Below are 17,646 nucleotides of genomic sequence, written 5' to 3'. Positions count from 1 at the left end.
CCCGGCCCCTGCATACCAGCCCAGGCAGGAGGTGTGGTTATCGACCAAGGACATCCCGCTGCAAGTGGAGTCACAGAAACTCAAGGACCGGTTTATTGGACCATTTCCCATCTTCACGGTCCTCAGTCCGGCCGCAGTGAAGCTAAAGCTGCCAGCTTCACTGCGGATCCACCCGGTTTTCCACGTGTCACGTCTCAAACCCCATCACACCTCACCACTCTGCACCCCTGGACCTGCACCACCTCCTGCCCAGATCATCGACGGGGAGCCGGCATGGACCGTGCGTCAGCTCCTGGACGTCCGTCGTAAGGGTCGGGGGTTCCAGTATCTGGTAGACTGGGAGGGGTATGGACCCGAAGAACGCTCCTGGGTGAAGAGGAGCTTCATGCTGGACCCGGCCCTCCTGGCCGATTTCTACAATCGTCACCCAGACAAGCCAGGTCGGGCGCCAGGAGGTGCCCGTTGAGGGGGGGGGTCCTGTTGTGTGGGCCGCTGAAGAGGAGGTACTGCTGGCCCACCACCATCAGATGGCGCCCTGCTTGGAGTGCGGGCTTCAAGCACGAGATGGCGTCGGAACTACTGGAGTGACAGCTGTCACACATCATCAACACCAGCTGTCACTCATCAACTTCATCCTCCATAAAAGCCGGACTGCAACTCCACCTCCCCACCGAGAAATCAGCTACCATTCAGGTAATTTTCTCTGCTGAACAAAACATTGAGTAATAGTCTGAACTTCTTTTGCAGCCGTTTTCCTGTGGTGTGTGCCTTATCTATGGGATTGGCATTTGGTGTGATCAGCGACAGCTTCGCTTCACACCCCAACCAGATAAGTGGTTAGACAGGAGCTGCACGAGTGTGTGATTGGAGGTGGAGGTTTTCCCTCCTGGAGGAATCAAACACCGTAAGACTGCTGGGTGTGTATTCACACACCCACCACTAACTGTTTCTGTTTCTGCCAGCAGTACCGGGTCTGACAGCTGAAGACAGTGGCCACCTGGGGCGCAGGGCTTGGTGGCTCCGGTGTTCTTCAGATCCGTTGGTGGTGGAAGCTGTGTGGGATCCGGCTCTTCTCTCGCCAGACGTCTTCTATCTTCGAGCCTGCCCACACGTCACCTTGTGTATAATTGACAATCCACAATATTGTTATTGTCTGTATTTCGTTGTGCGATTCATAACATTAAATTGTTACTTTTTTGGCTTGTCCGTTCATTAACGCCCCCTGTTGTGGGTCCGTGTCACGACACCTTCCCAACAACCCTGAACCATCCCTTAGTTATGCTGCTATAGACTTAGACTGCTGGGGGGTTTCCCATGATGCACCCAGTGTTTCTTTTTATTCACCTCTTTTTGCTCTGTATGCACCACTCTGCTTTTAATAATAAGTGATTGATCTCTGTTCTCTTCCACAGCATGTCTTTTTCCTGATTCTCTCCCCTCATCCCCAACCAGTCCCAGCAGAAGACTGCCCCTCCCTGAGCCTGGTTCTGCTGGAGGTTTCTCCCTGTTAAAAGGGAGTTTTCCTTTCCACTCTCGCCAAGTGCTTGCTCATAGGGGGTCGTTTTGACCGTTGGGGTTTTTCTGTAATTATTGTATGGCTTTTGCCTTACAATATAAAGCGCCTTGGGGCGACTGTTGTGATTTGGCGCTATATAAATAAAATTGATTTGATTTTGATTTAGAGCTGCACCAGGCAGGTGTACTACGGCCGCCATGAATTTTGTTGGCCTGACCTCCAGTCACTGCATGTGCAAGGGAGAGAGGCATGTTTGGATTTCATTTTATTTCATATCATTCATGTCATTCCATTAATTCCTTATTTACGTCCATGGACATGGTTCATGATCAAAGATGAACAGAAAGACGATAATTCTTATATTCTCTGCTCTTCATAACAGGAATTAGATATTTTAACAGACAAAAAGAAATCCATTTGTTTCCTCAGTTCCAACACAGACGCCATCCCAGCGTCAAATCATCAAGCATCATTTAAACATCATAACCAGTAACAGTAACAGTAACCAGTTACATTTCAACAGTACCTTCATTGTTCTCATAATGTTCTGCAGCCTCTCATTATTTGGTCCTTACACATTTTCTTTGATTTCTGAACATTTGTACAACATTTAATTGCTTCCAGCGCTGTGAGAGTGCAATGCGGCATCGCACCTCTCCCCATGGTCACATTGTTTTCTTGCGCGTGCACACGATCGTGCACAAAACTGTCACTATGGTATCTGTACACAGCTGTCTGACAGTCTGTCCCTTCCGACTGCAACTGGAATTTTTTGAGTTTCATCCATTTGACCTGTGTTGGCCTGTTACAGCCTGATTCTGCCTGATTCATGTTATGTGTGAAGGGGCCTTAAAATGCAGCTCAAGACCAGCGGATGAGTTTGAGGCATTGTTGTAGTGTGCTTTTGATTACCTGTCTCAGAATATCACTATATAAACAAACAGGCTTCTTGATGTCAGAGGGGTCAGTGCCACAAACAGATGTTTGGAATGTAAAACAGGAACATGTTCAGATTTAATTCAGATGAGTGAATCATCATTGAATAGTAATTCCTTTAGATTAAATCTGTATTCCACTGGAAAGTGTTTTGTGATCATCTTTAGTTTAAAGAGCGCTCTCAGGCTCGGTGCACGAGTTCTGTAAAAGACTCAGCGATGTCTGGAAATGGTTGATGGTTCTCTCATTTCTTTCATACTTCATCCTGACTACATGCACTTTTCAGTCGAGAGTACAGCGAGTTTTGAAATGAGGTCAAGCTTGAGCGAGCCTGAAGAACAGAAGCATAGCAGAAATGATCAAGGCTTCAGCCCTTTTGCTTTCTCCTTTTTTTAGGTGTTGTGACAATTTTTATTCTTCAAGTTCATATAATCTTAAACTATACCAAGGAGCTGACACCAGCTGTGCAACATCTAAAGCACTCTTTCGTGTGTTGGTCTTTATGCATTACCTTGTCTGTGATTTCTGTTGCTTCCCAGGGTGAACAGGGTTACCCCGGAGAGCCTGGTCCTCAGGGAGAGAGGGGAGTTGGTGAACCAGGACCAAAGGTAAGTAGGACTTTGCTCAGTGGTGCTAATTATTAAGAGCTTAAAACTTGTGCTAAACACGATGGCCCCTCCACCAGCCAAAAGGGTAGTACATGTTCTGTCAGTGCATCCATCTCAATTCAGGATGTGGTCACTTTGAATAACACCTACTGTGCCAGCAGGTTCAGGGCTCCACTAGCAAAGTCAGTGAGATGCTGTGGACTTGACCATGCTTGTTTTTTTTTCTGAGCATTTTAATACAAATATCTTAGTTAATATGGGTTACTGTGCAGTTAATTGTACTAACAATTGATGTAAGATTGATGTGCTCCAGTCTTTACTTTGAGTGAAATTTTAGTGTTGTTCAATTTGTATTTTAGCACTATTAGCAGTAATATGCACGTTTTGGTAATTTATTAACACAAGCTCAACAAATGGTGTTCCACCCAGGTCACATCAGTCTTGCCCACACTCCTCCTCTTTACCCACTTATGGGTTGGCCAGGAGTTAGGCAGAATTAAGCAGTCTAGATGACAACAAATGGAGCTAACCCATTAAGCTTCAACTATGCTCTTCAAAGAGCCCATGCATGACATCACTAATGGGCTTTCCAGGATACACAGCGTTTAAAATAAGTATTGAGCATGTCACCATTTTTCCCAGTAAATATATTTCTAAAGGCGCTATTGATATGAAATTTTCACCAGATGATGGTAACAACCCAAGTAATTCACACATACAAAGGAACCAAAACAAATAAGTACAGAAGTTACGTGTAATAATGTGAAATGACACAGGTGCAAAAAGACATGGGAAGCCAAGACACCAGCTGAAATCTATCAGTAATTAGAAATCAGTCCTGCCCCTTGCCAGTGCCAATTAATATCAGCTGGTTCAGTCCCAACTGATGGCCTATAAAAAGGTTTCTCTTTACCAAGGTGTCACACAAGAAATATCTGATGATGGGAAAAGCAAAGAGTTCTCTCAAGATCTTTGCAACCTCACTGTTGCAAAACATACTGATGGCACTGGTTACAGAAGGCTTTATAAACTTCTGAATATTCCAGTGAGCACTGTGGGGCCATAATCTGAAAGTGGAAAGAACATCAATCATTTCACCATGACCAAGTGCTCCACACAAGATTTCTGAGAAAGGACTGAAAGTAATTTATCAGAAAAGTTGTCCAAGAGCCAAGGACAATTCATGAAGAGCTTCAAAAAGAACTGGACTCAGCAAGTGCAACTGTTTCAAAGAAAACTAGAAGCACTCAGAGAGTGCAAACCTCCGCCAAGGCCATGGGGTCACTGACGCCATAACATCTACACGCCGTGGAATCACTGAACCTAAAAAAGTCTAACGATGTCAGTAATAAAAAAAACTTTCATCTGCTGTGACTGGATAGCATGTATCCTTAGCGCTTGGCATCACAGTAAAATTGTATATAATAATCATTAGATTATTAATATATAAACAAAAAATAAATTTAAGAAATATTACAATTTGAAAACAAGCCATAGGGTCACTGACCCTAAAGAGATTCCCTCCTTGGCACAGTGATCTATTTCTTTCTCTAAAATTGCATATAATAATCATTACATTATTAATATATAAACAAAAATAAATTTAAGAAATATTACAATTTGAAAACAAATGCACCCGAACGTGATGACAGCTGCCACTGCTTAATGCTAACTTTTAACATTGAAAATGCCATAGACATGCTAACACATTAGCATCGTGATCCGGATCGTGATCTAGATCACCACTAAAATTTAATCACTTGTTCCTCTTGTCCTTTCCAACCACTCCACAAAATTTCAACAAAAATAAATTTAAGAAATATTACAATTTGAAAACAAATGTTATTGTATAAAAACAATTTTTCGGTAATGGCGGTTTTCTTCTGGATCTAGCTTCATAACATTTGAAGCTACATCAAATCTGATGACACCTTACTGAATGAGTACAGATTCAGCTACAATTTGGTGTTAGTTGTGCATCTCTAGCTTCATTTGTCACCTCACACTGACACATTTTCTATTTTCCCTATATTTTTGCATATTGTGGATCACGAGATCCACAATCCAGATCCAATCATCACCAAACTTTGTTGTTTGATAGAACATTTGACTATGTTACACCCTAATTTTTTTCAAGCCTTTCTGCCTTGTTTTTGTGGAGTTAGAAACTAGAATGTCAAAATTCCCCCTATCCTGGATCCGGATCGTGATCCGGATCACCACGAAAATTTAATCACTTGTTCCTCTTGTCATTTCCAACCACTCCACAAAATTTCATCAAAATCCATTCAAAACTTTTTGTGTTATCCTGCTGACAAACAGACAGACAGACAAACAAACGCGACCGAAAACATAACCTCCTTGGCAGAGGTAACAATAAGTAATGTGCACAACCATGATGGCCTGTATAGATGCTCACCATTGCTGAAGAAGAAGCATGTTGAAGGAAGCTTGTTCAAAGTTTGCTGCACAACATTTAGACAAGCCTGTGTAATACTGGGAGAATATAGTCTGGTCAAAAGAGACCAAATTTAAACTCTTTGGCTGCCATAATACACACCATGAATGTCACCCAAAAAATACCACACCAACAGTGAAATTTGGAGGTGAGAACATCATGGTGTAGAGCTGTTTTTCATCATCTGGCGCTGACAAACTTCTTATACCCCCATCACACATACGCCGATTGAGGCCGAATGGCATCAGAATGGCACATCCGGCCAAATTTCAAATTTCAAATTTATTAATTTATATAGTGCCAATTCACGACAAAATCGTCCCAAGGCGCTTCACAACATAAAAAACAATTAAAAATTTAAAACACAATAAAAACAACCATAAAAGAAAGACAGCAGTAAAAGAATACAAGATTAAAAACACATCATAACACTAATGATAAAACAGGGAAAATAAATGAGTCTTTAAATGTGATTTAAAGGTCTCCACAGTGTCCGACTGCCGAATGTGTGCCGGCAGATTGTTCCACAGAGATGGGGCACGATAGGAAAAAGCTCTGTGACCGGCAGACTTTTTATTCACCCAGGGGAAAACAGAGAAGTCCTGCACCCTGAGAACGCAGGGCCCGAGCTGGTACATAGGGGCTTATCAAGTCAGCCAGATAGGGAGGTGCAAGTCCATGAACATTTTTATAAACTAAAATCAGTACTTTAAAATCCGATCTTGCAGAAACAGGAAGCCAGTGCAGGGACGCCAAGATTGGCATAATGTGGTCAAACTTTCTGCTCCGTGTCAAAAGTCTGGCAGCAGCATTCTGAACCAATTGAAGACCCCTGATCCTGGACTGCGGTAAGCCAGAGAATAGAGCATTACAATAGTCCAATCTAGAAGAGACAAACGCATGAATCAAAGTCTCAGCATCAGCCATAGACAGAATAGGACGAATCCTCGCTATATTTCGCAAATGGAAGAAGGCAGTCCTTGTAATGTCTCTAATGTGGAGATCAAAGGACAATGCAGGATCAAAAATTACTCCAAGGTTCCTCACTTTATCCGTATGATGTATAACACACGGACCTAAGCTAAATGGTAGCTGATCAAATTGATGCCGATATCTCACTGGACCAAAAACCATAACTTTAGTCTTATCAGAATTTAAAAGTAGGAAGTTACTAGACATCCAACTTCTTACTGATGCAAGACAATCTTCCAAGGATTTTATGTGAATAAGATTACCAGCAGTTATTGGCATATACAATTGAGTGTCATCAGCATAGCAATGAAAGGGAATCCCATAACGCCGCAATATATTCCCGAGGGGTGCTACATAAAGAGAAAAAAGCAAGGGGCCCAAAATGGATCCCTGAGGAACCCCAAACTTCATGTCTCTACGATCGGAGGAGGTTCCATTACACAATACACAGTAGGAACGACTGGACAGGTACGACGTCAACCATGCAAGAGCAGTTCCAGTAATCCCAAAGTGATTCTCCAGCCTATTGAGTAGAATATGGTAATCCACAGTGTCAAATGCAGCACTAAGATCCAGCAGCACCAGGACCGTAGTGATATCCGAGTCCATTGCTCGCAAAAGGTCATTCACTACTTTAGTAAGTGCTGTCTCTGTGGAGTGAAATTTTCTAAAAGCAGACTGCAGTGGCTCAAAAAGATTATTCTCAGTGAGGTAGTCCATGAGCTGTCGCGAGACCACTTTTTCCAGGATTTTAGAACAAAATGATAGATTTGATATCGGTCTATAATTCTTCAATACACTAGGGTCGAGATTAGATTTTTTAAGTAATGGTTTGATCACTGCAGACTTAGAACACTTAGGAACAGATCCAGAAGTAAATGAGAGATTTATCATTTCCAGCACAGTTGGTCCAAGAATGGGCCACAGGTCCTTAAACAGTTTTGTTGGTATAGGATCAATTAAACACGTTGTGCTTTTAGTAGATGTCACGAGCTTCGTCAGTGCGCCTAGCGAGATACCATCAAAATCTGTAAATCTGAATACCACCTCAGTGGGCGCATCCACCTCCACAGCAGTATGCAGTGGTTGGGCCAAAGCCTGCTGAGATATACTCAACCTAATATCCTCAATTTTCTTCTCGAAGTAATCCAAGAAGTCCTGTGCTGAGAAAGGACAGTGAATAACAGGTGGCTGTCCATGAATAAGAAGTGCTACAGTTTCAAACAAAAACTTGGAATTATGCTTATTTTTATTAATCAAATCAGAATAATAGGCACGCTTTGTAGCCAGTAGTGCCTGCTTATAATCCAAGACAGCATCTCGCCATGCAAGATGGAACACCTCTAACTTAGAACTACGCCATTTCCGTTCAAAACCTCGAGCCTTCTGCCTAAGGTCACACAGGTAACCATTAAACCAAGGTGAGTATGCCTTGGGAAGGCATGTCCTCAAGAGAGGAGGCGCAACCTTGTCCAGTGTGGCCTTGAGCGCTGAGTTCAAGCCATCCGCAAGACTGTCTACTGATTGAATATTCTCTAACCCCGAGGCCAAAATTTCAGGCAGTCTGGCTTCGAGTTCTATCATAATTGAAGGAGTAATGCGTCGCCGCAAAGAAAGACAAGGCTTTCGATCCACTAGGCGCGGCAACATAAATGCACACCTAACAAATAAGTGGTCAGAGATCACCGAGGCAAGAGGCAAAATGTCAATGTTTGTGACAGCAAGGCCACGTGTCAGTACCAGATCAAGGGTATTTCCACTAGTATGTGTTGAATCCTGAATACATTGCTGGAATCCCAGCGCATCCACAAGTTCCATAAATGACTTGCAAAGGGGATCAGAGAGCTTATTTATGTGAATATTAAAATCACCAATAATCAAAATGTTGTCCACACTAGCTGACAGGCTAGAGATGAATACACCAAATTCATCTAAAAATTCAGAATATGGGCCAGGAGGCCTATAAACAGTGACAACATGGCATGACTGATTTCCATACTTCTGACCCTGACAATATGTAGCATCATGGGCAGAGCGGAGACTCAGATGCTCAAACGAATTATATTTATGCCCCCCGACAGTCAAGAAGGTAAACTTGGATTTATAGGTAAAAGCAACACCCCCGCCTTGCTTCGCACAACAAGACATGTGACTGAATGTGTACCCTGGTGGGCAGGCCTCATTCAGAGGAAGAACAGCTGTGGGTTTGAGCCAGGTTTCACATAACCCAATCATGTCCAAATGATGATCCATAATTAGATCGTTAATCAACAGGGATTTTGAGGACAAAGATCTGATGTTAATAAGACCCAAACTGAAGACTTCTGTCGGTTTGACAGACTGACATCTTTGAATAGGCCTGAGTATCTTAAAATCCACTCCACGTTTTCCATTCAGCACCCGGAGAGTGTCAGGAACCGCTGTCGTCACATCAGGACTACAATTCCCAGAAGCTGCAGCGCTCTGATGATGTGGGCGCCGAGCACCGATGCGCTCAGCTGACCAGATGACCGGCACAGATGACCCAGTTCGATGGAACACAAACTTTCTCCGGGAGGGACATTATTGTTGTTCAAGCTTCGTAGCTCAGCTGCAGAGTAGCTTAGGATCACACCAGCCGAGGGAGTGAAATGCGGTGTCGCACAGCACAAAGCAGGCAATAAACAATCAAAGATAACTAAAAATGCACACTGAAGGACCAAAAATCACGTTAAGTACATATCCAAAATAAAAATTACACTCAAGCCACTAAAAACCGAATTATACATGAGAAAACTGGAGAAAATCAGACGAGCGGTGAACACACAACGCCAGCAACTCTTCTTCATCTCCTCAAGATCTCCTTCAGGTCCCTTTCGATTGGTGAAATGACTTTTGAAGTTGGGTGACCTTGGGTGGCCACAGTTGGGAAGCATTGAGGTGCGGTTTGAAGACCAACGAATGGCAGTCTGTGAGCATCTACATATTTGGTCCCATTTGCTCGGCTGTCCTGAGTGTGTTACACATGTTCAAAACACTCTTGGAGCCATCCAGATGGTAGGCACATCTGACGCCGGTCTATGTGCAGTTTTTCCATCATCTGATCACAGTCTACATATTCGGACGGCATCAATCAATCAACTTGTTTCTTATATAGCGCCAAATCACAACAAACAGTTGCCCCAAGGCGCTCCACATTGCAAGGCAAGGCCATACAACAATCATGAAAAACCCCAACGGTCAAAACGACCCCCTATGAGCAAGCACTTGGCCACAGTGGGAAGGAAAAACTCCCTTTTAACAGGAAGAAACCTCCAGCAGAACCAGGCTCAGGGAGGGGCAGTCTTCTGCTGAGACTGGTTGGGGCTGAGGGAAAGAACCAGGAAAAAGAGATCGATCACTAATGATTAAATGCAGAGTGATGCATACGGAGCAAAAAGAGAAAGAAACAGTGCATCATGGGAACCCCCCCACAGTCTACGTCTAAAGCAACATAACCAAGGGATGGTCCAGGGTCACCCGATCCAGCCCTAACTATAAGCCTTAGCGAAAAGGAAAGTTTTAAGCCTAATCTTAAAAGTAGAGAGGGTATCTGTCTCCCTGATCTGAATTGGGAGCTGGTTCCACAGGAGAGGAGCCTGAAAGCTGAAGGCTCTGCCTCCCATTCTACTCTTACAAACCCTAGGAACTACAAGTAAGCCCGCAGTCTGAGAGCGAAGCGCTCTAATGGGGTAATATGGTACTACGAGGTCCCTAAGATAAGATGGTCCTGATTATTCAAAACCTTATAAGTAAGAAGAAGAATTTTAAATTCTATTCTAGCATTAACAGGAAGCCAATGAAGGGAGGCCAACACGGGTGAGATATGCTCTCTCCTGCTAGTCCCCGTCAGTACTCTAGCTGCAGCATTCTGAACCAACTGAAGGCTTTTTAGGGAACTTTTAGGACAACCTGATAATAATGAATTACAATAGTCCAGCCTAGAGGAAATAAATGCATGAATTAGTTTTTCAGCATCACTCTGAGACAAGACCTTTCTGATTTTAGAGATATTGCGTAAATGCAAAAAGGCAGTCCTACATATTTGTTTAATATGCGCTTTGAATGACATATCCTGATCAAAAATAACTCCAAGATTTCTCACAGTATTACCAGAGATCAGGGAAATGCCATCCAGAGTAACGATCTGGTTAGACACCATGCTTCTAAGATTTGTGGGGCCAAGTACAATAACTTCAGTTTTATCTGAGTTTAAAAGCAGGAAATTAGAGGTCATCCATGTCTTTATGTCTGTAAGACAATCCTGCAGTTTAGCTAATTGGTGTGTATCCTCTGGCTTCATGGATAGATAAAGCTGGGTATCATCTGCGTAACAATGAAAATTTAAGCAATACCGTCTAATAATACTGCCCAAGGGAAGCATGTATAAAGTGAATAAAATTGGTCCTAGCACAGAACCTTGTGGAACTCCATAATTAACTTTAGTCTGTGAAGAAGATTCCCCATTTACATGAACAAACTGTAATCTATTAGACAAATATGATTCAAACCACCGCAGCGCAATGCCTTTAATACCTATGACATGCTCTAATCTCTGTAATAAAATTTTATGGTCAATAGTATCAAAAGCAGCACTGAGGTCTAACAGAACAAGCACAGAGATGAGTCCACTGTCCGAAGCCATAAGAAGATCATTTGTAACCTTCACTAATGCTGTTTCTGTACTATGATGAATTCTAAAACCTGACTGAAACTCTTCAAATAGACCATTCCTCTGCAGGTGATCAGTTAGCTGTTTTACAACTACCCTCTCAAGAATCTTTGAGAGAAAAGGAAGGTTGGAGATTGGCCTATAATTAGCTAAGATAGCTGGGTCAAGTGATGGCTTTTTAAGTAATGGTTTAATTACTGCCACCTTAAAGGCCTGTGGTACATAACCAACTAACAAAGATAGATTGATCATATTTAAGATTGAAGCATTAAATAATGGTAGGACTTCCTTGAGCAGCCTGGCAGGAATGGGGTCTAATAAGCATGTTGATGGTTTGGATGAAGTAACTAATGAAAATAACTCAGACAGAACAATCGGAGAGAAAGAGTCTAACCAAATACCGGCATCACTGAAAGCAGCCAAAGATAACGATACATCTTTGGGATGGGTATAAGTAATTTTTTCTCTAATAGTCAAAATTTTGTTAGCAAAGAAAGTCATGAAGTCATTACTAGTTAAAGTTAATGGAATACTCAGCTCAATAGAGCTCTGACTCTTTGTCAGCCTGGCTACAGTGCTGAAAAGAAACCTGGGGTTGTTCTTATTTTCTTCAATTAGTGATGAGTAGAAAGATGTCCTAGCTTCATGAAGGGCTTTCTTATAGAGCAACAAACTCTTTTTCCAGGCTAAGTGAAGATCTTCTAAATTAGTGAGACGCCAAAACAGCATCAAAACAGCATCTGAAAAGATCTGATCGCGGTTGATTGAGCTCTGTGATCGATCTGTCACAGCAAAGCTGGCCGGCATGTTGTGCCACAGATGTCCATACCGGCCAGGAAGGGCAAAGGAAATGTTAGTATGCAATAACGTATGTGGCACGCATTTATCAAGTACAATGAGTGTAAACAACGCACTATCAAACCAAAAGCACCGTGTGCTGTTGTGCCTCTCCATGGTCTCATGCACAGGAATGCGTCATAGTGCACGTCAGCTGAACGGATCTCACCGCTGTAATATACATATTATTACTTAATCACCATTTAAACTCTGTAGGAGGTGTGATGTGGAACTGTATCACCAGGCCATGACAACAGTATTAAACATGAAACTCACCTTCAGCATGGAACCACGATCATTTCACAGCGCAGAGCGCACAGGATCCAAAACCACAGCCTGTGGTGAAAAGCCTCTCACCCGGCTGCTGTGTGCGACAAATAACCACGGCAAAAATTAAGTCCCATGTGACGGTATTGCTTAAATTTTCATTGTTACGCAGATGATACCCAGCTTTATCTATCCATGAAGCCAGAGGATACACACCAATTAGCTAAATTGCAGGATTGTCTTACAGACATAAAGACATGGATGACCTCTAATTTCCTGCTTTTAAACTCAGATAAAACTGAAGTTATTGTACTTGGCACCACAAATCTTAGAAGCATGGTGTCTAACCAGATCGTTACTCTGGATGCCATTTCCCTGATCTCTAGTAATACTGTGAGAAATCTTGGAGTTATTTTTGATCAGGATATGTCATTCAAAGCGCATATTAAACAAATATGTAGGACTGCCTTTTTGCATTTACGCAATATCTCTAAAATCAGAAAGGTCTTGTCTCAGAGTGATGCTGAAAAACTAATTCATGCATTTATTTCCTCTAGGCTGGACTATTGTAATTCATTATTATCAGGTTGTCCTAAAAGTTCCCTAAAAAGCCTTCAGTTGGTTCAGAATGCTGCAGCTAGAGTACTGACGGGGACTAGCAGGAGAGAGCATATCTCACTCGTGTTGGCCTCTCTTCATTGGCTTCCTGTTAATTCTAGAATAGAATTTAAAATTCTTCTTCTTACTTATAAGGTTTTGAATAATCAGGTCCCATCTTATCTTAGGGACCTCGTAGTACCATATTACCCCCATTAGAGCGCTTCGCTCTCAGACTGCGGGCTTACTTGTAGTTCCTAGGGTTTGTAAGAGTAGAATGGGAGGCAGAGCCTTCAGCTTTCAGGCTCCTCTCCTGTGGAACCAGCTCCCAATTCAGATCAGGGAGACAGATACCCTCTCTACTTTTAAGATTAGGCTTAAAACTTTCCTTTTTGCTAAGGCTTATAGTTAGGGCTGGATCAGGTGACCCTGGACCATCCCTTGGTTATGTTGCTTTAGACGTAGACTGTGGGGGGGTTCCCATGATGCACTGTTTCTTTCTTTTTTTGCTCCGTATGCATCACTCTGCATTTAATCATTAGTGATCGATCTCTGCCCCCCTTCTCGGCATGTCTTTTTCCTGGTTCTTTCCCTCAGCCCCAACCAGTCTCAGCAGAAGACTGCCCCTCCCTGAGCCTGGTTCTGCTGGAGGTTTCTTCCTGTTAAAAGGGAGTTTTTCCTTCCCACTGTGGCCAAGTGCTTGCTCATAGGGGGTCGTTTTGACCGTTGGGGTTTTTCATGGTTATTGCATGGCCTTGCCTTGCAATATGGAGCGCCTTGGGGCAACTGTTTGTTGTGATTTGGCGCTATATAAGAAAAAAGTTGATTGATTGATTGATAATCCAGCCAACATGACCAGTATGTACAGAGTTGTGTTGTGCTCCTGAAGTGAGCTAAAAAGTAAAAAAAAAAAAATAATAATAATAATTAAGTTCACTGGAAAGGCTGCATCTGACGCATGGTGTGACTGTTTGGCCCACTGCCAGCAAACTTTCAGCAAAGATGTCCAGGGGCACGCACGCCCTGCCTGCACGCTTAGTGGCTCATGCAGCCATTATGAACACACACAGCTGAATGATGATTTCATAATTTCAGCCCTGCGCATGTGTGTGGGTTGCATGTGCACGTGAGGAACACAGTGCTGCCTCCCAATCCGGTCCCGTGTTTGCCATCCAGATGTTTGGACATCGGGCAGTTTTCAATGCCTTTTATAGCCATCTGACAGCAGTCTGTGTCATCTAAACTGTTGTATACATACACTTTGGATGCCATCGTGCAGGTGTGGACAAGGTAGTCTGGCTGTGTTCTGACACTGCTGACGATGCCTCTTTCCCCCCAGACTGTGTTTGATGATGGTAATCTTTGCTGTTTCGGCACAGTCTTACTATGTGTGACAGGAGCTTCAAAATTCAAGGAAGGATAAATGGAAAAATTTACCAAGACAGAGTAAAATCAACCAGGATGTTGAAAATGAAACGAGGGTGGACATTTCAGCAAGACAATAATCCCAAACACTCAGCGAAGGTAACTCATTTCAGAGAATGAAAACAAAACTGCCTGAATGCCCCATCGAATCACCTGACTTAAATCCAATGGAAAATCTATGGAAACAACTAAATATACAGTAGAAGAGGTCCACAGAACCTTCAAGATTTGAAGACTGTGTGGAAGAATGGGCAAAAATCACACCTGAGCAATGAATAAGACTAGTTTCTCTATACAGGAGGCATCTTGAAGTGTCATTATAAATACAGGCTTTTGCACTCTACTTCTTTCGCCTCCCATTAGGGATCACCACAGCAATTGTTTCCATCTCAACCTGTCCTGCTCTGTCACTTCCTCTGTCACACCATCCACCTGTATGTCCTCCCTCACCACATCCATAAACCTCCTCTTTGGCCTCTTTCCTCTACTCCTACCTGATGGCTTCATCCTCAGTACCTTCTCCCTATATCTCCTGGGTTCCTCCTCTGCACATGTCCAAACCATCCCAGTCTCGCCTCTCTGACTTTGTCTCCAACCATCCCATCTGAGCTGTCCCTCTGATATGTTCATTCCTAACCCTGTCCATTCAAGTCACTCCCAAAGAGAATCTGCAGCTCTGCCTCATGTCTTTTTATTAGTGCCACTGTCTATAACCCACATAACATAGCTGGTCTCACAACTGTCTTGTCAGCTTTCACCTTCAGTCTTTCAAATATTCTTCGCTCAGAAATCACTCCTACCATCTTTTTCCACCCTTTACATCCTACTTGCAGTCTCTTCCTTACCTCTCTACCGCAATCTCCATTACTTTGGACAGTTGACCCCAAGTATTTAAACTCATCTGGAGTCCCTCTCATTCACACATGTACTCAGTCTTGCTCCTACTGACTTTCATTCCCCTTCTCTCCAGAGTATATCGCCACCTCTCCAGGCTAAGACTCAATCTGCTCTCTACTCTCACTGAAGATCATAATGTCATCCGCAAACATCATAGCCCATGGAGAGTCCTGTCTGCTCTCATCAGTCATCCACTCATCATCATCTCATCACCACTGCAAACAAGAAAGGACTCAGAGCTGATCATTGGTGTAATCCCACCTCCACCTTGAATGGTTCTGTCATTTCTACAATACATCTTACCACTGTCACAGTATCCTTGTACATGTCCTGCACTACCCCACATACTTCTCTGCCACTCCAAGCTTCCTCATGCAATACCACAACTCTTCTCTTGGCACCCTGTCATGTGCTTTCTCTAAATCCACAAATACACAATGTAAGTCCCTCTGACTATTCTATACTTCTCTAACAGTATTCTCAGAGCAAACATTGCATCTGTAGTGCTTTTTCTCAGCAAGAAACCATATTGTTGTTCACAGATCTTCACACTGTTTTCTAAGTCTAGCTTCTATTACTCTTTCCCATAACCTCAAGCTGTGGCTGATCAACTTTATGCCTCTGTAGTTACTGCAGCTCTGCACATCACCTTTGTTCTTAAAAATAGGAACACTTTGTTTCCACTCCTCAGGCATCCTCTCACTTTCCAAGACTTTATCAAACAATCTGGTTCCATCTCTCCAAGAATTTCTATGTCTCCACCAGAATGTCATCTGGATCAACTGCCTTTCCACTCTACATTTCTTTCATAACTGCCGTCATTTAATCCTGACTTATCTCTTGTACTTCTGGATTTACTCTATCCACATCATCCAGCATTTTCTCTCTCATGTCCTTCATTCATCAGCTCCTCAAAATATTCCCTCCACCTTCTCGACACTCTCCTCACTTGTCAGAACATTGCCATCTGCATCTTTTACCACCGTAACTTGCTGTACAGCCTTTCCATCTCTGTCTCTTTGTCTGGTCAATTGCTACAAGTCGTTTTCTCCTTCCTTACTATTCAACTACTTGTACGAGGTCTATTAGAAAAGTATCCAACCTTATTTTTTTTTTTCAAAAACCATATAGATTTGAATCACGTGTGATTGCATCAGACAAGCTTGAACTCTCGTGCGCATGCGTGAGTTTTTCCATGCCTGTCGGTTGCGTCATTCGCCTGTGAGCAGGCTTTGAGTAAGGAGTGGTCCACCCCCTCGGTGGATTTTCATTGTCAGGAAATGGCGGAAATGGCCTTGGGGTTCCCCCGGAGGAGCTGGGGGAGGTGTGTATGGATCGGGAGGTCTGGGCGGCTTTGCTTGAGCTGCTGCCCCCGCGACCCAACTCCGGATAAAGCGGAAGAAAATGGATGGATGGATGGATGGAAATGGCAGAATGATTTGGGCTTTTTTTAAATCAGAATTTTTTTCAGAAACTGTTAGAGACTGGCAGCTGGAAACCATTTGAAAAATTTATCTGGCTTTCGGTGAAAATTTTATGGGCTTCACAGAGAATGAGGACTGTTACTACAGCTTTAAGGACAGCTTTAAGGACGGCTTTAAGGACGCTCGGCGCGCCGCACTCCGTGCCGCCATCGAGAGCCACAAACCACCGGATCATTTCTAAATGGATGGCTCTGTGGATCTGAGACCATCGTGTGCACTTTCTCTGGTTATCACAAGATGTCCAGCCATTTTCCGGCAGATTTCACTTTTAACAAGAGATTTTGTCATGGAAAGCCGAGCGGAGGCTTCGCGAGTCACGACTGATTTGCTGATGGAGCGACACAAAGGAACACCTCCATTTTGGTCTCACAGGATGGCTTTGAGATGGCGTTCAGACAGCTGTCAGTGGTTTTTCCATCAAGTGATTAGCCGAGAAATTGTGGATGTGCCTGGACATGCCAGAACATGTCCCGTGAGGCTTCATCACAGTGTTGCTGTGCGCCATGCGGCACCGCCGCGACGCACGAAGCCTCCGCTCCTCTTTCCATGACAAAAACTCCTGTAACAGTGGAATATGGCGTTCATTTCCAAACTGGACGCTGTGTTTTATCCGGGACGTCGTCTGACTTGCACAGGAATTGTGAAAAGACGTGGACATCAGCACTTTTTCGGCACATTGAGACAGACGTGCGGAGGAATTCTGCGCGTCGCGGCGGTGCCGCATGGCGCAAAGCAACGCCGTGATGAAGCCTCACGGGACATGTTCTGGCATGTCCAGGCACATCCACAATTTCTTGGATAATCACTCGATGGAAAAATCACCGACAGCTGTCTGAACGCCATCTCAAAGCCGTCCTGTGAGACCAAAACGGAGGAGTTCCTTTGTCTCGTTCCATCAGCAAATCGGTCGTGACGCACGAAGCCTCCGCTCAGCTTTCCATAACAAAATCTCTTGTTAA

The 17,646-nt window shown here is 43.4% G+C and overlaps 1 protein-coding gene across 1 annotated transcript in view; it reads left to right on the top strand.

Annotated features, from left to right (window-relative positions):
- The window catches only part of LOC117502369 (collagen alpha-1(XXVIII) chain-like), a 100,318-nt gene that overhangs the window by 17,766 nt on the left and 64,906 nt on the right, over nt 1–17,646 (top strand). Inside the window, exon 2 of the mRNA XM_034161402.1 lies at nt 2,992–3,060. The gene's annotated coding sequence lies outside the window, so the exon portion shown is untranslated. The remainder of the gene's footprint in view (nt 1–2,991; nt 3,061–17,646) is intronic.

This window comes from Thalassophryne amazonica, chromosome 20 (assembly GCF_902500255.1).
Source record: "Thalassophryne amazonica chromosome 20, fThaAma1.1, whole genome shotgun sequence".
Taxonomy (NCBI): domain Eukaryota; kingdom Metazoa; phylum Chordata; class Actinopteri; order Batrachoidiformes; family Batrachoididae; genus Thalassophryne; species Thalassophryne amazonica.
This window is presented reverse-complemented; position numbering and strand designations above follow the sequence as displayed.